The 25,966-nt window shown below is 40.3% G+C and overlaps 2 pseudogenes; one reads left to right on the top strand and one right to left on the bottom strand.

Annotated features, from left to right (window-relative positions):
- The first annotated feature begins 9,717 nt into the window (after positions 1-9,717).
- LOC126956629 (bridging integrator 2-like) lies at positions 9,718-10,945 on the top strand (annotated as a pseudogene).
- Positions 10,946-19,793: 8,848 nt separating this feature from the next.
- On the bottom strand, positions 19,794-22,399 carry LOC126956159 (aconitate hydratase, mitochondrial-like; annotated as a pseudogene).
- Between the last annotated feature and the right edge of the window lie 3,567 nt (positions 22,400-25,966).

Here is a 25,966-nt window from a genome sequence, read left to right as displayed (position 1 = left end):
AGATAACAGTTTGACCAAACAATAAGCCAATCAAAAAGCTTAAAAGGAAAATCTGGGAAATGAAATGACCAAAAGCCATTTTAAAAAGGTCCTTCACATTCCTGGGAATCTAGAAGGCCATGCTTATGTGTAAGGCTGTGCACATGCCCAGGAGAGACTTGAGAAGGATTTGTGCTCTCACCTCTAGCTGACCTTAAGGCTGTGCCCAGGCAGGAGGTAAGTGCTGAAGCAGAGTTGTAAACTGACTGATGGAGTGTTGATGCCTCTCTCAAGATGCATACAGAGTTTCTCGGCAAATACTTATTGATTCCATAAGTTAAAGAAAATATCTGTCTACTTAGTTGCTGATCACCATGCTTACCAGGTAGATACTTCAGCAGCCACAGATGACAATGAATGCAGTATTATAGAATTACTTCAGAAAAGTCACTGAATAAACAAACAGCAGCAACAGCAGCAACAACAACAAATCCTGGAGAGAGAAAAATATCTGATTTCCAGAGTTCCCATGCTATGTTATTTAAAATATCCAATTTCCAACAAAAAATTATATAACATTAAAATAAATAAGAAAGTATGGCTCACACACAAGAAAAAAAACAATCAATAGAAATTGTCCCTGAGGAAGCTCAGACATTAGACTTACTATACAAAGACTTTACATCAGCTATTTTAAATATGTTCAAACAACTGAAGGAAATTATGTCTAAAGAACCAAAGAAAAATGTGAGAACAATTTCTCACCAAATAGAGGATATCAATAAAGTGGCATAAAACAGTTAAATTTAAAACCAAATAGAAATTCTGGGGAGGAAGCATGATGGTGGGGAATTGCCTCAGTGCCAAAAATAATTCAGAGATTAGAGTCAGGATGATGGATCACCTAGTAGACTTTGTAACAGATGGGAAAAGTGATGAAGGGCATGATGGGCTCAGACTTCATGGTTTCCAAGCAATTCATGGGCCTGGACTGTGTTTTTTAGAGGTGTGGGCCTCATGCCACATGCATGCAGCATTCTGTTGCTTCCTTATCACTCCTGTCACGGGTGATGTGAGAGTAGAGAAGGTGGCTTTTTCTGGATTATTTGAGCTTGGGGGCTCTGTCTTGACTCCTGGAGCACATGGATTAATGTTGCATTAAAAAATATCTGAAGAATGCTTCAGAAATGAAATTTTCCACAAAAACATTAATTTTTATTGTAGTATCTTTAGGGTTTCTATTTGAACCTATCTTATAATGATAGAACTGTTACTTATATATTAAATACGTTTGCACTATATACACACATACAAAATGCATATACATAATTTATGTATGCATGTATTATCTAAACTGTTGGTAATTGGATAGTTCTTAACCACTTGCTTTTGAACAGTAATCTGGGTCTTCTTACTTAGTAAGGTGGGAGGCACTCACACCAACACATAGGAAATCTTATGTCCCTGTGTGCAAGAAATTCAGGCTACTGTGGCTTCATAGGAGGTGCTGTATGGGGCTAAGAAATGAGTGGGCAAGCAATTTCTCCATCTATAGAATAAGGAGTCTGGAATTAGCTGTCAGCCCTTTCAGCTCTAGGTTTCTGTGCTTCAACCCAGGTAAAATGGACCTTTGAATCTGGCCATTTGTTGTAGTTACTATTTTCCTTTTGTTCTTATCCTTTGGGGTTGAAATGCTTTTCCCAGAGCCCAAATGGTCTATTTTGCCTTTGATAATTTCCAAACTGTGAAATCTGTTTCCTGTGTAGTTTGCCATAGCCGTGGAAAAGCCATGGTTTTTAGTGCAGACTTTTATGTATTCCCTTCCCTTTGGATCTCTAACATTACGAAACTGGCTCATAATTTGCTGGGCATTTGTTTTGGGATTTGCATAAAGTTGATCAACTAAAATAGTGCTAACAAAATTATTACAAAGTTAGCATGATGAAACAGAGGTATTTATATAGGATGTGTGATGTGTCGGGAATCAAGTCTATTCAGTAAAATCTGAAGAAAGCTGGGAAGGGGAACTGGTGAGCAGGATGATCTAAAAGGCTAATGTTGACTGTGCATTGGGTGCCAGGCACTGGGCTAGGTATGTTATATATGTTAGAGCTAATCTTCATAAAACCCTATGAGATGGATTCTTATTTTTATTTTTCAGTTAAGAAATTTGAGTTCAATAAACTTACACAGTTTTGAACAACTTAGTAGTTGTTCAAAAGTGGACAGCTATTAAGGAAGAGAACTAGGATTTAAATACTTGTCTCTCTTATTCCAGGGTCTATCATTGTTCCACTATTCCAAAATGATTCTAAAGAATAAGAGCATAGAATGTCAGGGCTCAAAGTGCCCTTGGAGATTATTCAACCTTTCATTTTGTACACATGCAGAACTGAAATCCATCTGGATGACCTGATTTGTCCAAGATTATGAAAGGTGATAGGACCCTTGAGTGTTGTGTGTAGGAGTCAGAAGTACCACAAAAAGCTGTTTAAAAAAAATAAAAGAAAGTTATATCATTTTCTGTTGAACCTATGGTTTATTCTTCACAGGTTTTTGTCTTTGCTAATGACAGTCTTTTCACAGCAAATTCTAAAACAAGTGTGACCTACACTTTCTCCCAGCCATCCCAAACTTTTCTTTCATCCCACTGCAGAACTCTTAGCTTCCTGCATATTAACCTGAAGCCTAACTGTATTAAATCTGTTTAGAATTTCAGCCTGTACATTCCTGTTAAAATCTTCCATTTGTTTGGGAACCACCAATGATGAAGATGATGAGACCCTTGTTCTCACAGCTCAGATTATGGTAAATGAGCTCATGTCAACCTTCTCCATTTACTTTAGGGCGTTACAAATGTTGACACAGCATTTCTTTTAGACTTCAACTTTGTAAATTGTTGACTCATACTCTCTTCTTGTGTGGAAGTTTCTGCATTTCCTCATCACCCAAGTTATTGACAATTACATATTATTCTCATGGCAGAATTATCAATTTCATCTTCGGAATTCTGTTTTGAGATTTAAAATTTTGTTTACAACTCAGTTTTCTACTTGCATTCCTCTTTTATTCAAAGAAAAAAATAAAAGTTATGAATTAACACAGTGTTATGAAAGGTGTAATCATGGCATAAAATCTTCTGGGGGATGGTTATAGAGTTTTACATAAGCACACGTGTGTTTAAAGCTTGAATTACACATTACAGCTCAAGACCAAATATGTGCTCTTCACATCTCAGTAATGGATGTTTGGTAGTTTTGATATAGTTTGGTGGGTTTTTAGGTTAGGGAGAGATAAACGTTCTTTTTCTGATTCAGGTGATTAAAGTCCTGCCTATAAAAATATCATTTATTTTGGCTAGGGTATTTTGTTTGCTGACAACAGGTCTTTAGAAGGCAAAAAGAACCAGCTCACTGACTGGGGGCTCTTAAAATATTTCTGGTCTGGATTACTTGGAATCAGGGGTCTCAGAAATCACAGACCTCCAAAAAAAGAGAGAGAGAGAGAGAGAGAGAGAGAGAGAGAGAGAGAGACAGAAAGAGAGACAGAGAGAGAGAGAGAGAGTCTGTAGGTGGACTTAGGCCAGTGAAATACCCAGCAACTCTGAGTGTCTTGTGACTTTTCACCCTCTTGGTGCAAATTGATCAGAGTTGTGAGGATGGGCTGCCCCTGTCCAGAATGTCAAGAACAAAGTTATCTGTCCACGTAAGGAGTAAAATGTAAAATGGAGCCCTGAATCCAAACAAATGATTCGTCTGTCTGCACAATTCAATGAGCTTGCCTTCATGTCTTCCTCCCAAGCTTAAACCATAACTTCTGGGACTGGATCCTGGGGAAAACATGGTTCTCATCTGTCATCCTAACTCTAGGTAAACATAGACACAGGCAGTGCTAATGTCTACAATGCAAAATCTGATTTTAGTAAATCCTCACTTAAAGTGCGATTTATAGTCTTTCTTTGATGAATAACTGCTACCTGAGGACAGTATATCTTAGGGAGAATTAACACTCTGTCAAATTCTTCAGTTGGCTAGATACTGAGAGTAAGTAGAGAGAAAACAGAGTCCCTTCTCACAAATGAAATTCAAGTCCTATTTCTTACTGGAAAGCAAGAATGAGTGGAGATAATCCAACATTTCAAATGACTGTCATTGATAACTGGAGGTAAGCATGACCGTGCTTCAAAATGTATTCCCAGAGTTCTACTTTTAGCTTCAGTTTAGATTTTAGTCCTGCCATATGATATTATGATCATGAAGTAATGAGTTATTTTATTTTAAAGAACTCTTGAATGTTCCAAGATTCTCTAGTGATGTTGAGTTTTTTCACCCCAGGATTTGGCCATGAAGCAAAGCAAAGTTACCTCTATTTTCTCATTTGCTTCCATCCAGGAGCCATTGCTAGTGATCATATGAGAACAAAGACCCTTGATGTGTAATAACCGTTAAATGCCAAGATTCTGGCTGCCATTGCCAGTGCCTTGTTGGAGTCTTTGAACTTAGCTTCTGGGTCAAAGCATCTAGAAAGCAGTTTGATTAATATATGCATTAAAAATGCATGCCCATGTTGCAAAATAAACTGGAAAAATAAATAGCAGTTTCTTTGGCTGGCTTTGGTGGTGTATTGCTTTGGATGGAATTCCAAATGGAAATTCAGATGGCTCTTAAAACAAGATAGTGAGCATTTAGATCCCTGAGCTGAGGCTGCAGATAAAATTTGAGGCAGAGTACAGAAGAGAGGGATAGTGGTCTGCAGTTGGACTGTTTCCAGTCTCTCAGCTGGCGGTGTCAAGTGGTTCTCTAGCTCACTCTGTGGAGCTCAGTGTTCTTCACTCATCATAGGGAACCTGAAAAAATGGGACTTGTATAACTGTCTGCCCTATTTCTTTTCTTAAAAATGCTTTAGAAACTGTAAATTCTCTACAAATATAAGATATTGTTCTGCCAACTGCATAGGGTTTAATAGTATCCTGCCAAACTCACATTCACTTGGAACCTCAGAATGTGACCTTATTCAGAAATAGGGTCTTTGTGCATGTAATTAGTTAAGATGAAGTCATACTGGATAGGGTGGGTCCTAAGTCCAATGTCTGATGTTCTCGTAAGAGAAGAGGACTCTCATATACAGAGATGCATAGGAAAGAAGGTCGTGTGATGACGAGAGCAGAGATGGAACAGTGCAGCTACAACCTAAAGAACACCAAGGACTCTGGCAATGACCAGAAGCTAGGAAAGGCATGGAGCAGAGGCATTCCCAGTAGATGACAGCAACAAGCCTCAGTTGTGACAACCAAAAAAGGCTTCTCTCAGAGTCTTCAGAGAAAAACAGTCCTACTGACACCTTGATTTCAGACTTCTGGCCTCCAGAACTGTGAGAGAATAAATTTCTGCTACTTTAAGCCACTGGATTGGTGATAATTTGTTAAGGCAGTGCCAGGAGATTCTCTTACCTCTTTTGGAAGATAACTACTTTGTGTTCCACACTATGCTAAAACAGATATGAAGAATACAAAAGTTGATCAAGATGTATCCAAGGATGGGCAGGAGGTTTTTATGTCTGATTTTTTTTTTTTTTTGGCCTGATCATGGACATTTTTGACCAGCTTGTCTTGTTTGGTTAGAATAGGCAAATGGGTTTCTAGAAGAAAAACTGGGTTGTTATGGATTAAGCTGATGGATGGATGTCAGGAGTCTACTTTAGTTGCAAGTAACCCCCCAAAATCAAATTCAAGTGAAATTTAACAGGTATCATTAGGTCTCTTTCTCCACATCTCAACTTTCTTTCTCTTTTTCTGCTGACTTCAACTTCTCTTGTTGCAGATGGCTTCTCCATGGAAGCTTCCTTCCAGGGAGCCACAAGGAGCACAGATGCAGACAAGTCCAGTTTATTTTGTCCTCACTGGCACATCTTACAGCAGTGGTTCCTAACCAGGGTTAATTTTGCACCCTACCACCACGGAAATTTGGCAATGTCTAGAAATATTTTTGGTTGTCACAACTGGGATTTGTTGCTGGCATCTATTGGGAATGCTGCTGACCATCCTAGAATGTACAAGACAGCTCCCATAACAGACAATTATCCAGAACAAAATGTCAAGAAGGCCAATACTGAGAAACTCTGTCTTAGAACATCTTTCCTGAAAGTGCTGGTGGAGATGTTTCAAGAGGACTCCGATCTGCCAAGTTTTGGTCATGTGCCTAACCTTTAGCCAATCAAAGTGGCCAGAATAACAACCACTGGCCATATCATTGACCAGGTGTGGGGCCAAACGATCAACCCCTCAAGACCCCATAGACGATGGGTTTTCTCCAAAGGGAAGAACACTTGGGAGGAAATGTGTGCTAGCTACAAATTTGGTTTAAGGACAGGTGGAGGAGCTCAGACTCTTTTGACTAAATATTACTTATTACCTAAAGGAAATGAGGCAATCTTGATCATGACTCACCTCCAAAGCAGCACTCTGAGGGCTCTATTATGTCTTCAGTAAATGTTTATTGGAGGTCTTGTCTGCGCCAGGTTCTGGGGCCAGGAAGGTGAACTTCACTGTCAGAGCTGAAGCTTGCAAGCTATGGAGCAGTGGAGGTGGGGGATATGGGGATATAAGCAAACACCCACACAAAACTGCTAATAAAGAGAAGAGTCCACGAGAGAAAGAGTAATAAGAATGATGTATTTTGGGTAAATGGGAAACATCATAAGGTATAAGTAAGAGCAAAGGTGATAACTGTGGGTTTGTGCAGAAATGTCAGCTAGTGGCTACTGGTTGGGACTAAGGCTGTCTGTCCCTAACCTAGACAGATCCATTTTAAATAGTCATTGGTTTTGGAAAGCAGAGAGTTGGTTTATTTTTGTCTCTCTAATCTGATTCTGAGAAGACCATGAAAGAAAGCAGAGAACGCAAAATACCTAAATTGTTCTAATTTAATAGAGGCTTAAAGGAAGACAGACTATTAAAAGTGCCTGAGGAAGTCTCGCCTAAAAACTGCAGCATGTGTCTGCAATCAGGTTTCAGAGCCCTGTCCCTGCACACACAGCCATCTCTTCATAGGAGCACTAATGGGAGAGAGTGGATTTAACTGTGTGATGCTGTTGACCTTGGCCAGAGAATGCCAATGTTAGTTAGGAACAGGTCAGAGAGAGAACATGACTTAAAAAAAATTACAAGTTTCCCATTTAAAGTACATAATTCAATGGTTTTTAGTATATTCACAGATACATGCAACGATCATCACGATCAATCTTTAGATAATTTTCAACAACCACTATTGGCAGTAGCTCTTCTTTTTCCCCAACTCCCCAGCATTAGGTGACACCAGTCTGCTTTCTGTCTCTAGAATTTGCCTGTTCCAGACATATCATACAGATGGAGTCACACAATATGTGGCCTTTTGTGTCACATATTATGTGTCTTACCAGTCACATAGTATCTGACTTCTTTCACTTAGCATGCATTTTCAAGATCCATCCATACTGTAGTATATATCAATACGTCATTCCTTTTTATGGCTGAATAATATTCCATTATAGAGATGTACCACATTGTACTCATCCATTCATCAGTCAGGGACATTTGGGTTGTTTCCAGCAATGATTTTTATTAGTTTTATGTGCCAGGTGAGCAAGGGAAGGGATGAGGCCAAATCCGTCCCACGGTTGAGCTACCTGTAAGCCACTCTGGCCATATGGTAGGCAGGGGAGGGATGTCTTTCACTTGATGGTGGCTCAGGGCTTGTTTGTACATTTCAATTGTCAGAAATGTCCCCTGCCCTTCTTCCATGGACATCTGGATTTGATTATGCCAACTACTCAGCACCTTCTGCAACATCATTCGTTCCTGTGTTGTCCTTTCCTCTGACGCTGTAGATTTATCATTGTCAGTGGTTTTGGCTCCACCAGCCTCAAACAGTATCTCTTCAAATGCTAGATAACCTCTGCAGCAGTGCAGAGATTTGCAGCATAATCTTGTATAATAAACTCCTATGTAGTTGCCTCATTTTGCATTTAAAAACCTTTGGTATTCAACAGTGTCATTCAGTGTTAATGATTCCTATAGGTATCATACCTTACGATTTGAAAAATCACATTGACATATTAACCCATTTAATTTTCATTTCTGTGCTGAGAGGTAAGAAGTTGAACATTACTGTCCTCACTTGGTGGAAAAGTTGAGACTCAGAAGCCTCGAGGAAGCCATAGCATTGGCTCCAGAATCCAGGTTTCCTGACAGATCCTCCATTCCTCTTTCCTAAGGGACCACACTGATTTCCACGGTGCCATGCAAACCACAGCAAAATGTGGCCAAATTGGTCTGCAAAAGACAACACCTGTGCATGTGTGTCAGGGTCCTGAATCCTTTTGCTATCCCAGTGGAGGGACACTGAAGCCTTATTCTTATTTGGAGATAGTACTGGTGTCTTTGTTCCTGCCTGCTTTTCCTCAGTACCACAGATATATTGAAAATGCCACTTAGCCTAAACCAGGGAGTTGAATGGGTTTTCACAATCTCAGTGACTAGCTAATTGTAGCTGCTGGGCACATGCTCTTATTTCTGTTGACGTACTGTAGGAGTGCCAGGACTGGAAAGTGTTGTCTGTGGGAAAGAGAGAGACACCAGCAAGAGGGGAGACAAGTGGGCTCAAGGTAGCGGAGGGAGGGTTTTGTTCTTGGTAGTGTTTTCTTTGTTTAACTGTTGTGAAGTGGTAAAATTGTTTCTGATTTTCCATTTAACTGCTGTTGGAAAACCAGGAGAGCATGCATAGCATCAATACATGTTTGTCTTTCTCATTTTGACCTTTTGTTTTAACTCTTTTTTCTTGTAAGCTACTGTTAAATATGCAAACCAATTAGCCTATCTTTCATCTCTTTCATTTACCCTCCCAGCTTCCAAAATAACAGATGGTAAAATTGTACCTATTTTCCTATCCTCCTCACAAAAGACATAAAAATCACAAAAATTATACAATCACCACTCAGCAACTGAAATACCAAGATGTCAGGATGATCCAGCCACAGACACAATAATAGCCGGTGTTTGACATAAGTTTGTCCTGCCCAGTAAATTCCATGTCAGTAAGATTATGCCCTATTGTTAGTTTCTGCATCCTCAGGCAGGGCTCACCCAGCATGAGGACTTCACAGAGCAGGCATTCCATAAATACTTGCGGGATAAGTGAATCAGTGCACATAGTAGGCTCAACAAACGTTTGATTGATTCCATCCACTTCTCTCCAGTTTAAAATAGTTTTATCACCAGGCGCAGTGGCTCAAGCCTGTAATCCCAGCACTTTGGGTGGCTGAAGCAGGTGAATTGCATGAGTTTGAGGCCAGCCTGGGTAATGTGGCGAAACCCCATCTCTACAAGAAATACAAAAATTAGTTTTCCATGGTCCTCACAGCCTGGTCAGCCAGTTGCTCCTCGTAGTCTTCCCAAAGGAGATCATTATTCCCTACAATGGCCTTCAGCTCCTCATGACCATCCCACTTGCTGCTGTAGATCTCCTACAGGGTTTCTGACACTCTTTTTGAACTTTCATGCATCACTTTAGCTGCACTAAGGAAGTTCTCAAGGTCCTTGTAGAGCTTATGGTCTTCTGCCTGTTGTTGGTAGAACTTGTTAGTGCTTTGTTCAAATCGTTCACCTTTGGTTTACTACTTGGCCCAGTTCAGTGATATTAAGGAGGGAATTGCCAAGCGGGGTTGAAAACTCGTGGATTATGATGGTGCCCGACATCACCTGGACTCAGTGCAGAATGCCAAGAAGAAAGATGAGGCCAAGACTTCCAAGACAGAGGAAGAGTTCAACAAAGCCCAGACTGTGTTTGAAGATCTGAACTAAGAACTACTAGAGGAGCTGCCTATTCTTTGTAATAGTCACATTGGCTACTATGTGACCATCTTCCAAAACATTTCCAACTTGAGGGATGTCTTCTGCAGGGAAATGAGCAAGCTGAACCACAATCTCTAGGTGGTGATGAGCAAACTGGAGAAGCAACATTCCAATAAAGTGTTTGTGGTAAAGGGACTATCAAGCAGCAGCAGGTGCTCTTTAGTCATTTCTCCCCCGGTTCAAACATCTGTGGTCTCCAGTCCTCTTACCTCACCTACTAGTCCCTCTACACTTTCCTTGAAGAGTGAGAGTGAATCTGTCTCAACAACTGAAGATCTGGCACCTGATGCAGCCCAGGGGGAAGATAATTGTGAGATCAAGGAGCCCTTAGAAGATGAAGAAATAGAAAAGGAAGAATCTGAAGCAAGCTTCTCTGAGGAAGAAGAGCCTCTACCAGCCTGCAATAGCCCCACCCAGGCCCAGCCCTCGCCTACCATTGAGAGTGGCAAGTCCCAGGAGGAAGTTCTCCCTAGCTCCCCAGCTCCATCACCAGGCAGAGCCCTGCATCCTTCAAGGCAGCCTGCATTATCTGCCACAGAAGTAGTCCTCCGAACTTGCACCACAAGTGAAGGATCTGAACAACCAAAGAAGAGAGCCTCTCTCCAGAGGACCTCAGCACCCCCTAGTAGGCCTCCTCCACCCAGAGACACTCCAAGCCCCAGGCCCTCCTCAGGGAACATACCCTCCAGCCCTCCAGCCTCTTGAGGGGATTCACCCACCAGCCCTAGGGTCTCCTTGGGGACTGAGACTCCAAGTCCTAGGACCTCCCTAGAGGTCTCTCCTAATCCAGAACCACCAGAGAAACCAGTAAGAACTCCTGAGGCCAAAGAAAATGAAAACATCCAAGATCAGAACCCCGAAGAACTTTGCACTTTTCCCACCTTAATGACATCTCAGATTGCTTCAGAACCTGGAGAGGCAAAGAAGATGGAAGATAAGGAAGAGGATAATAAGCTTGTCTTAGCTGACTCCTCAGAGGGCCAAGACCAGTTTAAAGTCTCCATGGTACCAGACCAGAGCAACTTCACAGCACCTGAACCTCAAGAAGAGGTACCTACCAGTGAAAATGCACAACTCTAAAGAGAAACTGCCAAGACTCCTCTTACCCCACACCTCCCCAAAGAAGCTCTTCAACCAGAGGGTATAGGTCAGAGGGATATAAGAGCCAGCAACCATCCCTGGGTTCTCAGTAGGAATGCTGGTGCTCTCTAAAGACCTGGCATTAATGGAGGTGGAGAAGCAGCCTTATGGGAGAGATGGAGGGAGGCAGGCTGGGGAGAAGAGAACACTAGACTCAGGGAATATTTAATTCAGGTTTTAGCATTACTAGAATAAGACTTTATACATTAAAGTGGAACTATAATCACTATAAAAAGCAAAAGCATCTATAGACAGACACTTGTCTATACAGAGACATAATCACACATACTAAGAGATAGTGAACAAATGTGTCTTTGACTTATGACCCATTTTGCAAAACTTAAAGCCAGAAGAACACATTTTCAGATTGCTAAATAAAGTCTGATTCTGACAAAAAAAATATACAAAAATTAGCTGAGTGTGGTGGCAGGCACCTGTAGTTCCAGCTACTTGGGAGGCTGAGGTGGGAGGATCACTTGAGCCTGGGAGGTTGAGGCTGCAGTGGGTTGGAGCGTTGTGCTCTAGCCTGCGTGACAGAGAGACCCTGTCTCAAAAAAACAAAAATAAAATAAAATAGTTTTTTTCTCTTTATTGAAATAGAAACCCCCCCCCCCAACTCTTGGCTGTAAAAAATGTCAAAAAATATGCATCTGTTGGAGCAAGTATAACTAGTATGTAGGATAGGATCAGACGTGACCCCATTCTTGCTCTGACCTCATACCATTTCTCTAAACTTTACTTGGTGTGAGGGTGGGGGACCCTTACATGAAAACTCTGGAAAGCCCTATTATGTTTCTTCTTATCCTTAGGTAACAGCTCATGAAGTAGAGGAGAGCAAACAAACCAAAACAGGTGATTGTTTTAAAGTCTTCCACAGAAAATTTCTGCAGAATTATTTCAGGATAAATCCAAAGTAAAGTACTTTTGCTTAACAGATTTTGGTCTATATCCTAAAATTACATTGCCCAAGAAGAAGACCAAGCCAGGTGAGTTGGAATAAACCTGGAATAGGCTAAACTCTTTGTTTTCCCAAATGGCAGGAGAGTGCATTTGATTTAGAATATGGTGGAAGCCATGAAGGCAAGAATCCAAGAATGGTCCTGATTCATGGCATAGTCAGTCCATACTAGGTTCCCCGTGAGGTAAACCGTACCACAGGAATGGGCCAATGATGGATAAGGAGTCAGAGGCTTGGACCCAGCCTAGGAATCTAGTCCAAATGATAGTGCTTTCCAAATGATAGTGTCCTAACCAGCAGGGTAAAAGTGGGTTTGACCAGTGCAGAGGTCCCCAGGATCTGATCCGGCAAGTAGGATGTAAATTAGGAGTCTCCAGACATGGACCACACTTGAAATCAGGAAGATAACTGTATCATGCTTCTGAATATTCCATTGCATCTAGGGGAAAGGTCCAGCTCACACAGCATGGTATAAATTAGAGCAAGTTGAGTCTCAGGATCCCAGGTAGGTGAGCTCATAGAGGGTTTAATTCCAGGTGCTGGAAAGTGGGGAAATAATTTGAAAGCATTGAGAGAGTTAGGGATTAGGTAGACGTAGACAGTTTTAGAGTGGAAGGGGGTTGTATTTCTGAAAGTATGTAGAGGTCCAAGTTCACCGCATGTATATTGTGTGTAAGATGGCAAGACTAATTCCAGACCACATCTTGGGATAGGGATGCCTCTACTGAACTTTCTGGAGACTTCCTGGCTCCCAGAGTGCAGGTTGGTTGTGTTGAAAAGTAACTGGGGAGACCAGGACTGGTAAAACATTTCTTGGCCCTGTTTCAGAAATGGAGCTGTCAAAATGCAGCCCCTAAGGTGAACATTTGCAAAAGATTCTGGATTCTTCTCAAAAAGCTAGATTTCTTGTCCAGGGCTTTTAGCCTACAAGTGAGGCTAAGCTATATTTTAGCCTTTGTATTGAAATGCAAAGTAGGGAAGAAATATTTTTATTGTGATAAAGATCATAGCTAGTCAGTAATCAAATAGGTCATAAATGAGAATTGTTAAAAAAAAAACCCACACACCTTAAACATTATCTTTTAACTTGAAATCTATACATGTATATTTATTCACCCATTTGCCAATGTGGGTCTAAGGTCTTTTCATTGAGCATGAATTGGCTAATCATGGCTCTGCATCATTTTCATGTGTAAACTAACCCCATATTGTTTTCTCTATGATTCCCAGTTTCATCTTTAAAGTACATTGAGGATTTAAAGCCTTCTGCAAAAACAAAAACAAAAACAAAACGTGAGTGTAGAACTCTTCTAGAGTTCTTTTATAGTTGCCTTCCCCACACCTCATTCAAACATTTACCAAATTTATTTTTCCTTCCAAAATATTCAACTTATATTTTTATTAACATAATTACTACTTTTTCACATCCATATTTTGTCAGTTTGAGTAATATTCAATCAAATTATATAATTATGATGAAGGGAACTAGCAAAACCAGGTTTGGGAGCAAACCCAGCTGAATCTTTAGTGAAAATACAACTCCACAGGTGGGAACAGAAGTACTAGGTTGTATTCAGAAGCATGGCCTCCTAATCTGGAGAATTCAGCCTCCTACAAGTGTCAGTCAGCATTTGTTACAGAGGGAATGGAGAGTGGTTGTTAATTTTGTGAACTGGTTCAGTGGAGGTGTATTAAGAGAGTTCCAGCTGTACTGCTTAATAGGAGAGAGTACAATTAGCTGAAATTTTTGCTAATGTATATCCAAATCTAAATTTAATTTTGGGTACATATTATAATATAAAATTAATCTATCTTATAATGATAGTCAACATATAATGAGTGGTTTCTATTATTACAGCCTGAGCTAAATGCTTTACATGCAAACTTATGGATGTGATAATGCTATCCCCATTTTTATTAGTCTGTTCTCATGCTGCTGATAATGACATACCTGAGACTGGGCAATTTACAAAAGAAAGAGATTTAATGGACTTACAGTTCCACATAACTGGGGAGGTCTCACCATCATGGCAGAAGGTGAAAGGCACATGTCACATGGTGGCAGACAAGAGAAGAAGAGCTTTTGCAGGGAAACTCCCCTTTTTAAAACCGTCAGATTTCTTGAGACTTACTCACTATCATGAGAATAGCATGGGAAAGATCTGCCTCCCTGATTCAATTACCTCCCACCAAGTTCCTCTTACAACACATGGGAATTGTGGGAGTTAAAATTCAAGATGAGATTTGGGTAGGGACACAGTCAAACCATATCACCATTTCACAAGTGAACACACTGAGGCATACAGAGGCTATTTCCCTTGCTTGAGGTCACACGTTCAGTGTGCCCATGCTCTTAACCCACATCTATTTGGTGCCTGAATTCATACTCCTAATCATGACACCATGCTGCTTCACGTTACAGCAATAAATGCAAAGGGAGCTGATGGGCAGAAGCTGCCAAACAATGAAGTAGGTAGGATTCCTTAAAACACTTTTTAGTAATTCCTTTTAAAGTTCAAGGTGATTGTTGAATCAATTAAGCTTTCTGGTTCTCAGAAACCTGGATTACACTTCAGGGAGACTTCATTGCCCTTAAAGAGGTATGACTGCCTAATATGTAGTTAGATACGAGGAAGCAACCCAGGTCACTGTAACAACTCAACATTCATTAAGCAGTTGACTATTGAAAGCGTGAAAATAAAAAGGATGTGGCTATTTCCAGAAGGAACATGCAGTCTCCCTACTCATGAGAATAGGATTTGTGGTCCACTTGGAGAGACAGGATTGTTCACTTGATGATAAACCATGGAGGGCAAGGAGTACAAAGTCCTCAATGAGTGATGCAGACAAGAAGCTCCAGGAATGGGTAGGTTAAGGCCAGGAATGTGGTCAAGATGCTTAATTAAAGGCTTGGGGCTTCATGTGGGCCTTGAAGAGGGGCAACTGCTCAGGGTGGGGGACATTCTGAGTAGGAGAAACAGAATGAATATAATTCCTGGGGTAGGAATATGCATCTGGGGCTCTTGCGTGCTTGCAAAAGGGGTCTTATCAAGGAGTGGAGAGAGACAGGTAGTATAGCACTAGCTCGTGGAAGAAGTGGACTGTCAGGCTAAGGAATGGGAATATCTTTCAGGCAATAAAGAATTACTACATCAGGGTCTGTGGTATTGTGTGATCTTATTTGACTTCTAATAAGAATGAAAAGACCTCCAGTCAACACAGTTGTTTGGTGGCAAGTCAAAACGTTTTGAACATTGCAAAAGATGCTTCTTTTTATCCTCCTCCTCCTCTTCTTCTTTTTCCCCCTCCCCCGCTTCTCCTCCTTCTTCTGCTACTCCTGCTCCTGCTCCTTCTCCTTCTCCTTCTATTTTCTGTTTTTTGCTCTGTTCTAAGACCCAGGGTCACTCTGTTGCCCAGTCTGGAGTGCGGTGGCACAATCACTGTAACCTCCGTCTCCCAGGTTCAAGTGATTCTCCCTCCCTCAGCCTCCAAGTAACTGGGATTACAGGTGCCCACCACCACATCTGGCTAATTTTTGTATTTTTAATAGAGACGGGATTTCACCATGCTGGTCAGGCTGGTCTCGAGCTCCTGATCTCAGGCCATTCACCCATCTTGGCCTCCCAAAGTGCTGGGGTTATAAGCATGAGCTACCATGCCCAGCCCCCCTCATCTTCTTTATCTCCAGCACTTACACCTTTCTGGGAGATTTTCCAGCCAGGGGATATGCTGTTCCCCCAGTGCCAGCCTTGGGCAGGATGAAAGTACCTAGGAGTGATGTCCTGGGAGTAGCTCTCAGGCAACGGAGGTTGGCAGGTGCCTGGACAAATACCCCAACCTCCTCACCCCTCAGTGGAAGCAACTCTGCGTTGTGGATTCTCCACTGTCTCCAAATGTTCCCCAGAGAACTGAACCCTAGTTGCCAACAACAGGACTTGCTTGGTAACACAGCCTTTATTCACTGCCTTTCCTTCCCACTCCTCTACAGAGATTTCCTGGGATCACCTCCCAGTGAAACTATCTGCACTTTAATCTTTGTCTCAGGGTCTGCTTCTGGGAGAATCCAAATTAAGATAGTTATTTTTTAAAAATAGCACTCTTTTTTAAGCAGCCCGCCACCAAACCTTTAAAAAACCCAAACGGCGAATTTGGCCTCTGGAAGCAGCATGAGTACCTGACAGGCGTGTGTAGCATTTTTTTTTTTTTTTTTTTTTTTTTGAGACAGAGTCACGCTCTCTCTCCCAGGCTGGAGTGCAGTGGCGCGGTCTTGGCTCACTGCAAGCTTCGCCTCCCGGGTTCACGCCATTCTCCTGCCTCAGCCTCCCGAGTAGCTGGGACTACAGGCGCCTGCCACCACGCCTGGCTAGTTTTTTTTTGTATTTTTCGTAGAGACGGGGTTTCACTGTGTTAGCCAGGATGGTTTCGATCAGGCATGTGTAGCATTTTTATCTTCTCTGCCTATATATAATTTCTGACATGTACAAGTTAGGTTTAGCACCATATCCGAGTGAATTATGCTTGACACTCTGCTAAGGAAGAAAAAGAAGAGAAATAACAGTAAATAAGTATGGACCACAGAGCTGGCACAGAATCAGGCACTTTTCACATATAATAATCTCATTTAAATCTCATAACCTTACAACATGGATGGAACTGGAGGTCATTATGTTAAGTGAAATAAGCCACGCACAGAAAGGCAAATATTGGGTGTTCTCATTTATTTTGGGGATATAAAAATCAAAACAATTGAACTCATTGACATAGAGAGTTGAAGGATAGTTACCAGAGGCTAGGTAGGGTAGAGGGAGGGCTGGGGGAGGTGGGAATGGTTAATAGGTACCCCCCAAAAAAATAGTTAGAAAGAATGGATAACACCTACTATTTGAGAGGACAGTAGGATGACTATAGTCAATAATAACTTAGTTGCACATTTTAAAACAACTTAAAGAGTGTAATTGGATTGTTTGTTACTCAAAGGATAAATGCTTGAGGAGACAGATACCTCATTCTCCATGATGTTATTATTTCAAATTGCATGCCTTTATAAAAAAAACTCATGTACCCCATAAATATTTATACCTACTATGTACCCGCAAAAATTAAAAATAAAAATTTCATAACTTCTGAAGTAGAAGTTATTGCCTTATTTTTCAGCTGAAGATATTATTATACTATAAAGCCATGGAGGGTGAGGATTGTATTTTACCTGCCATTTTATCCAGTTTTCAGCACAAAGCCTGGCAAATAGTTAAACCCTAAGAAACATTTATTTGTTAAATGAACAAATAATATGTTAAGTAGCTTGTTTAAGATCACAGAACCAGTTATTTGCAGAGTTGGGATTGCACTACCTTGTGATACTCAAGGAAAAGTAACCTTCTATTGATTGTCCCAGGCAACACTACAACACTTTGGTAAATACAACGACTACAGACAAATTTCTTTTTGGTGTGTCCAGAAGAAATAAACAAGGGCTTTCTAGTCTTTTCCCTATATATTGTGTAATTTATAGGCAATTGAACAGACTGATAGTTGCATATGTATTTTTATTTCAATGACAATTTGGTGTGACTTTTTAATTTAGCAAATATTATATCTTCGTGAAATATGTAGGCTCTAAGGGGGAAAAGCTCCAAGTTTAGAAATATGAGGAAGAACTTACTCATCACAAAGATTTCTGGCACAAAACAGACCTAATGATTTTCCTACTCTATGGCCCATGCCACTTGGGTGTGTGAGAAGCTCTAGTCTGTCCCTCATGAGTGGCTCTTCTTTGCACATCATCTACCACTCAGACTGTTGCTATTAATCAAAACAAAAAGACTAACTCTTGGATGATGGAATTTTGGGAACTTGTGGTAGATAACAGGGGTGATAGATGTCCCAAGTGGAAGCAGAGGCCAGATAACAAGAGGGAAGAAGAGTTATGCCATAGAGTGGATATGCAGAAGAACAAGCATAATTCCTAAATCCATCATAACCAGCACATTTTTGTAACTGGAAACAAATGCACTTCTAATACGAACATGTTTCAGTTCACAGGGTAGTACATATATGAAGCGAGCTGTGAGATCTGATATTTGTTGCATAATAAGCTTATACTGTGTGCCTGATACCCTGAAAGTTTTAAACATGCCGGCAGAGTTCATGATTTCTTGACTTGGTAATTTTTTCCCTCATATCCGAATGGGATTCTCTCCAACTCCGAAGTTGTTGAATGGAACTGTAAGAATTTAAACTTGTGAGCCCAAGGCTTCGCATGGAATACTCTATTTGGATTGGTTTATTCTTTTTGCTCAACATGAGAAAAGTGTACAAGTTACTGATTGGATAGCATGATGATCCAGATTGTCTAAGGCAAGAAAGGCTGGATCAGAGAAAAAGACATCCTTTCTGCAGTACCGGTTGGTCACCAGGCCCTCCCCTACTGGTGTGTTTTAGATCCTCTGTGTTTCTGCTCTGGACAGTGTTTTTCTACCTTACGCTTCTGTTTACTTATTTGCTGCTTTTGCTTTGTGATGAGAATAAAAATTGTCTATACAGTTGACTGTCTTCATCAATATAACTTTACTACTGAACGCAGTTCTTCCCCAGGAAGATAAAAATTGCAAATAATATTATTGCTTGTTCCAGTAACTTCCCCAAAGAACTATGAACTCTTCTATAGAATGCATCCTGAACCAGTTCATACCCAAGACTCTTTGAACTCGTTCTCTTAAAATTCTCACCTAGCTGTCTGCAACAATCCTAAACTATTTTATCATAACCCTACCCTCATCCTGATTAAGCTCCTCTCTATCATCAAAAGAACCCATCTTAAACCACACTTCGAAATGTCAATCAGTATCCTGACTTTGTTAATAAGACTTTGTAGACATTCTTTCTTAGTAGATGAACAATACACTCAGCTTTGTCTTATCCACAGGCTGTTGTAGTGATATTTTGGGGAGCAAGCATTGAATTTGACAATTGTGTACTGCATTCTCATTGTCTTTCTGCTTCAGTATTCTTTACTCTCTGCCCAATTCTATATTTCACACCCCCAATTCCCAAAGTGTAAGAGTTTGATAAATTTTGGTTAACTGCTGTCATACCTGTTGGACAAAGCTGAAGTACATGGCCTCTTTCTGGACTAATGGTCAGCTTAGGGATTCTTTGCCTTTGGGTGTGGTCTTTCTGCTAGACCAAAACATAGGTGGGTGGTAGAGATAATGTAGTAAAACACATGGTCATAGAAGTTAAAGGAATTGACTATGTCCACTTTCTTAAGTAAGAATCTATGCACAGGAACTCTTAGAATGGGGCTAAGGGCACAGCAGGCATTCTGAGAGTAAACACTGGTGAAGTTATACAGGTGGAGAGCATTAACTAGGAGCTGAGAACAAGGATGTGGTACTGACTGCATGGTTTAAAGGTTGGGCCCTCTTTTTTTTTTTTTGTTACTGATTTTGGATTCTTGTTTTCCTTGCAAGAACAAAAGGTTCTCTAGAATCCTTCACCCACCAATGAAATAATCCGGCAGGAGAAAAACTTTAGATGGGAGTCTTGTCATAAAAAAAAAATACGGTTGCATGGAGCTGCCTAAGATGTGAACCAAACTAAAAATAGGAAGACAGGGGCTAAAAAGTTATTTTAAGAAATCCCCCCCAACCACAGTCACTCCGTGGGCTGACTGGGAAGCAGGAAGCATGTCTGGTCACACCATCTTGGAATAAGAAGCCATGGCTGGCTGGATCAGATCCTCTGATGGCTCAAGTAGAGCTGAACTTGAACATGACTCCAGCGCTGGGTGGGGGATGGGGGGTGGGGGGTGGGCGGCGGGTTCTGCCCTCACTGCTGCAGCTCCTTCATTCTGTTGAGGGCACTGCCGGTGCGGAACCACTTGATCTGCATCTCGTTGAAGGTTCAGGAGGTTCAGGAGGATGGTCTCCTGGGTCCCATTGGGGTGCCAGATGATGCAGTTCAGGGACTTGCCGGGGGAGAATTTCTTCAGGCTCTGAATGGTCAGTTTGTCCACAGGGTGAATCTTGTTGTAGTCAGCTGGGTCAGCAAAGGTCAAGGCAGCAGGCCCTGCTTCTTCAGGTTGGTCTCATGGATCCTGGCGAAGCTCTTGGTGATGATGGCCCGGCCCCCAAGGTGGTGAGACTCTAGTGCTGTATGCTCCTGGCTCGAGCCCTCACCGTAGTTCTTGTCCCTGATCACCATCAATCTGATGCCATGTATCTTGTAGTAGCAGGCAGTCTCAAGGACGGGGCCAAACTCCTGGGTGAGGGCATTGCGCACGGAGTTGGCCTTGCCATTTTCAACGTTGATGGCACCAATGAGCAAGTTGTTGGAGATGTTGTCCAAGTGCCCATGGAACTTGAGCCAGGGGCCAGCAGCCAAGATGTGGTCAGTGGTACACTTCTCTTTGACCTTGATGAGGATCCGCAGGTCCTCCAGGTCCTTGCCATCCCATTTGTCAAAAGGCTGCAGTAGCTGCAGGCACTGGCTGGTGGGGCTCACATCAATGTGCTGCCCACTCCTGTCCTTTGGCGGGGGTGGAGGTGCTGGTAGATGTCCTGCCCTGGGTCAAACTCCACTTGGGGAAGCTCTTCCAGCTTGAACTTCTTGCCATCCTTGCTCATCAGGTAGTCAGTCTCTGGGTTGAACTTGAGGTTCCTGCAATGGCCAGGGCTGTGACAATCTCTGGGAACATGACAAAGGCATGGGTCTCAGGGTTGGTATCACTGCGGCCCATGAAGTTCCTGTTATAAGAGGTGACAATTGTGTTCTTCTCCCCCTTCTTGATGTCCTTCCTGTCCCAGCGGCCAATGTAGGGGCCCCCTTTTATTTGGTAAACAGCAGTGATATACCCAGCAAAGAAGAGAGGGTATAAAATATTTGAGGGTCTTTAGCATTTTGTTTCAGAAGTTCATGGTATCTACCAAGCTCGTGCGAAGGACTGTTATGAAGATTCAATAAACAAATATATTGCAGGGTATTTTTTAAGCCTGTAAAGTCTAAAATGGATCCAATATCGTCAATTTGTTTATTCATTCAATCATTTATTCATTCAAGAAACAATCATCTAAAGTTTACCGTATGTTAGAAATTGTGGTAGGCTCTAGGAACACAAACACAAATGCATCCCTTCAAAAAGTTTATGGTCTAGTGGAAAAAAAAGGATAGAAGAAATCATTGAAAACAGAATATATGACTCAATAAAGGAATGTATGAAGTTTTATAAGAATATAGATAAATGATATATATTTAAAATATGTATCCTTTACATATATTTTACTAACTTCTATATTGTCCTGTGAAGTATACTTTATTTTCTCTCTTTCACACTTAAATAACTGAAATTAAGGAGAACCAAATAATGCAGGCAATAAGTGATAGGTCTGGTACTCAAAGCTAAATATTCTAACTCAAAATCTCGTTCTTTCCCCCCACTCTATCAAGCTGCTTCATTAACTCAGCTGTTATTATGATCAATGGACAGGAAATTTATAAAACAAGATAAATAAGTGTAAGTGGCTAATTTTAATTTTAAAATTAATAAAATCAAATAAATAAAAATACTAGTCCTTTGTCAGATGCATAGTTTGCAGATATTTTCTCCACTCTGTCAGTTGTCTGCTAATTCTGCTATTTCTTTTGCTGTGCAGAACTTTTTAGTTTAATTAGGTCCTATTTTGTTGTTGTTGTTTTTGTTGCACTTGCTGTTGGGGTCTTAGTCATTAATTCTTTAATGTCAAGAGAGCTTTTCTGATGTTATCTTCTAGATAACTTCTAGTTGACATTTTTCTCAGCTTATAAAACTCATAAAAAGTAAAGTAAGAAAAATAACAACTGCTATAGACAATAATGAGTGGAAGTAAGTAGTCTCGTTTACTAAAGGTGAGAATGTAAATCAGTATAACCTTTCTGGAAGGCAAATAGTCAATATGGCAGAGACTGCACTTTGTGTTAATCAAAACACTTCCTCTCCCTGGGAATAAAAGAAGACTGTCTTTCCCAGGTTCCCTAGCAGTTCAGTTGGAAATTATGTGACTCTAGTCAATAAATATGGGCAAAAGTAACATATGCCTTTTATTGACCTAAGTCCAAAGATCACTCAGAGTGACACTTCAGCTCTGTCTTCTCTTCCATCTGTAAAATGGGGATAAAATCTCTTATGTTATGTTCATTCCATGGCAATTTAGGAGCCACATGTTTGAAGCAACTCAGATCCCAAAATCATCACATGGAGAAAAGCCACCAAAGAGAGCCACCTGGCCCACACTGGACAATGACTAGAGCAAGAAATAAACCTTTGATGTGTTAAGCATTGAGCATAGGGAACTGAATTGTTACCACAGCAGAACACATCAACTAATGAACATAAGAGATTTTATCCCCATTTTACAGATGAGGCTACTGAGGCACAGAGGGATAAGTAACTTGCCCATGGTCACAAAGCAAACAAATAGCTGAGTTTTGATACTGGCATAAAAATAGACACGTAGACCAATAGAACCAAATAGATGATGTAGCAATAAAGTCAAATACTTGCAGCCAACTGTGATTTTCAACAAAGTATACAAAAACATAAAGTGGGGAAAGGACACCCTATTCAATAAATGGTGCTGGGAAAACTGGCAAGCCACATGTAGAAGAATGAAACTGAATCCCAATCTTTCACCTCATGCAAAAATCAACTTGAGAAGGATCAAAGCCTTAGTTAAATCTAAGACCTGAAACCGTAACAGTTCTAGAAGATAACATCAGAAAAGCTCTCTTGACATTAAAGAATTAATGACTAAGACCCCAAAAGCAAGTGCAACAAAAACAACAACAGCCAAATAGGACCTAATTGAACTAAAAAGCTCTGCACAGCAAAAGAAATAATCAGCAGAATTAGCAGACAATCGACAGAGTGGAGAAAATATCTGCAAACTATGCATCTGACAAAGGACTGGTATCCACACTCTATGAGAAATTCAAACAAATCAGCATTAAAAAATCCCATCAAAAAGTGGACAAAGGACATGAATAGACAATTCTTGAAAGAAGATATACAAACAGCCAACAAACCTGAAAAAAATGCTCAATATCACTAATCATCAGGGAAATGCAAATTAAAACCACAATGAAATACCACCTTACTCCTGCAAGAATGGCCATAAAAAGTCAAAAAACAATAGATATTGTCATGGATGTGGTAAAAAGGGTACACTCTTACACTGTTGCTAGGAATGTAAATTAGTACAACCACTACGGAAAACAGTATGGAGAGTCCTTAAAGAACTAAAAGTAGATCTACCATTCGATCCAGCAATCTCAATCTCACTAGTGGATGTCTACCCAAAGGAAAAGAATCATATGAAAAATACACATGCATATGAATGTTTATAGCAACACAGTTCACAATTCCAAAGATATGGAACCAACCTTAGTGCCCTTTGACCTATGAGTGGTTAAAGAAAATGTGGTATATATGCACCATAGAACACTACTCAGCCATAAAAATGAATAAAATAATGTCTTTTGCAGCAACCTGGATGGGGCTAGAGGCCATTATTCTAAGTGAAATAACTCAGGAATGGAAAACCAAATATTGTTAAGTTCTCACTTAGGAGTGGGAGCTAAACTGTGAGGGTGCAAAGGCATAAGAGTGATATACTGGACTTTGGGGACTTGAGGAAAGGTTGGGAGGGGGATGAGGGATAAAATATTACATATCGGGTGCAGTGTACACTGCTCAGGCTACAGGTGCACTAAAATCTCAGAAACCACCACTAAAGTACTTATCCATGTAACCAAAAACCACCTTTACCCCCAAAACTATTGAAATAAAAAATATATTTATTTTAAAATGCATTTCTTAGTCAAACCTTTCATTTTATACAATAAAAGAAAAATAAAAAGAAAAAATTGCTGCGCTAAAATAAGAAACCTACTCCAGATCACATAGCTAATAAATGACAAGCCCATGCAGTTGACTCTAGAATCTGCATCTTACATCTTAACTAGCACATATGCTGCCTTTCTTAAATAAATTATGGTATATATAACGTACTATGCAGCCATTAATATATGACAAAGAAGTATTTTAACTCACTGAGCAAAGGTTGGGTTATTTAATAAATGATGCTAGCCCAATTGACAGTCTGTCTGGAGGAAATTAAAATTAGGCCTCTCTTTGAAAATTTATACATATATATACGTATATATACACATATATACATATATACACATATATACATATATATTCAAAATGAGTAAAGAAGTTTGATTATAAAAATAAAATAATAAAAATCTAACAGACCATGTGTATAATCTAGGAATGGGGGAGACCTTCCAAATCAAGATGGGATATCTAGGAGCACAAAACAAAAGGATGTTTTGAAGAATATTAAATGAAATAAGACATTGTTCATTAAATAATGAAAAATGCAATGTACAAAACACCCTAGGAAATAAAATTATTGAATCATAAAAAGTTATGGTTATTTAATATGAATTTTCATAGCCCTCACCTGCCTACAGATACTAAGGGGTTTACACTATTAGTAAAAACACTTATTTCCCTGGTTCTACCTCTTTCCTGTGTTATATAGAACCACAGCTCTTTACAAAACATGCTCCAAATAAATCCCCCAGTCCTGGAGCTGGGGAGTTCTAAAATGTGCTCACCAGCACATCTGTTCCCAGTGGGCACTAAGGCCGGACTTCTGTGCTATCGGCCTCACCACAGAGGCGCTTGAGCACCTCTGGCCCCAGGAAAGAATCCCTCCTTAGTTTTGTCATAATCTGAGAGAGGGGTCTTAAGGTAGTTGCCTTGGCCCCAGTGTGTACAACAGTGTAGTGAAATTGCTTTTACGATATTTAATCACAACGTTTCCCAATACCCTCACAGGACTTGGATAGTAATGGAATGGGCCAGTACCATACACCATATAGGCAGCTGGCAGAATTAGGTCAAACTTCTCGTGGGCACTCCTTCAGGACAGCTCCCTCCTAATCTCCACACACATAGAGTGCTGGAGTGCAGCCCTTGGGATTGAACAGATATGTCCCAGAGACATCTGAGTCACCCGAGGACTCTAGTGCTCAAACTCTGCTTGTATTTGGTGATTAGCACCAGGCTAATCATGGTGTCATGGGGATGGAGAGGGAGAGTTCCTCTTTAATATTTTCTATATTGTGTTCATCTAAAAATAAATATTAATTTTATAATCTTAAAAGATTTTTTTAAAAAACAAAAAAAGCACAAAGAACATAGATTCTTAGAGCAAGCAATTTAAAAAGATTATAAATCTACCTCTATGCAGATTTTTAAAGTAAGATGGTTTATCATCCCCTGCAATGTGACCCTGGAAATGAACTGGACAACAAGTTAATCTTAGGTTTCTATGAATCACTTGGGTTTTGTTGGACGTTCTCTTTCTTTGACTCATATATAAACCAGAGACAGTAGGAGTCTATAAAAATTATTGAACATTGGAACACTAACATCTGAACTTTTTTAAAGTTTCAGGTTGAAATGGCTTCTGTAAAGATCTAACCTAACTGTGGTTGATAGAAAATAGCAATATTCAATCAAAGTTATATATGAGTTAGGAAAGGAATTACAAGCCAGGGTAGCTTGACTAAATTCTCACTGAGCTTACTCAAACTCTCATCTGCTCCAAGGCTTCCAGCTGTATAGAAGTTTCTTTCAGAATTGTTTCAGTTCATTTCAATGAAAAAATTATCAAGTATAATAAAACAGTTTTGGAAAGACAGGAGGGATTTGGGACATTACAATTGGTATTAAAAGAACTAATGAGCTTTGCTACTGATAAAGTACTTTTTGTATTCTTTTTTGGTTCAAAGAATGATACCCAATTGTTAATTCTTAAGCACATACATCTTTTCCATTTTTGTTTTTCCTGCTTGGTGCCTGAATTTTCTTGGCTACTACTGAAATATATTGAATAGGCTGACTCTACTTTTTATCTGCATATTCTATGGATCTAGTGGCTCTGAATCCA

Source organism: Macaca thibetana, chromosome 6 (genome assembly GCF_024542745.1).
Source record: "Macaca thibetana thibetana isolate TM-01 chromosome 6, ASM2454274v1, whole genome shotgun sequence".
NCBI classification, from domain to species: domain Eukaryota; kingdom Metazoa; phylum Chordata; class Mammalia; order Primates; family Cercopithecidae; genus Macaca; species Macaca thibetana.
This window is presented reverse-complemented; position numbering and strand designations above follow the sequence as displayed.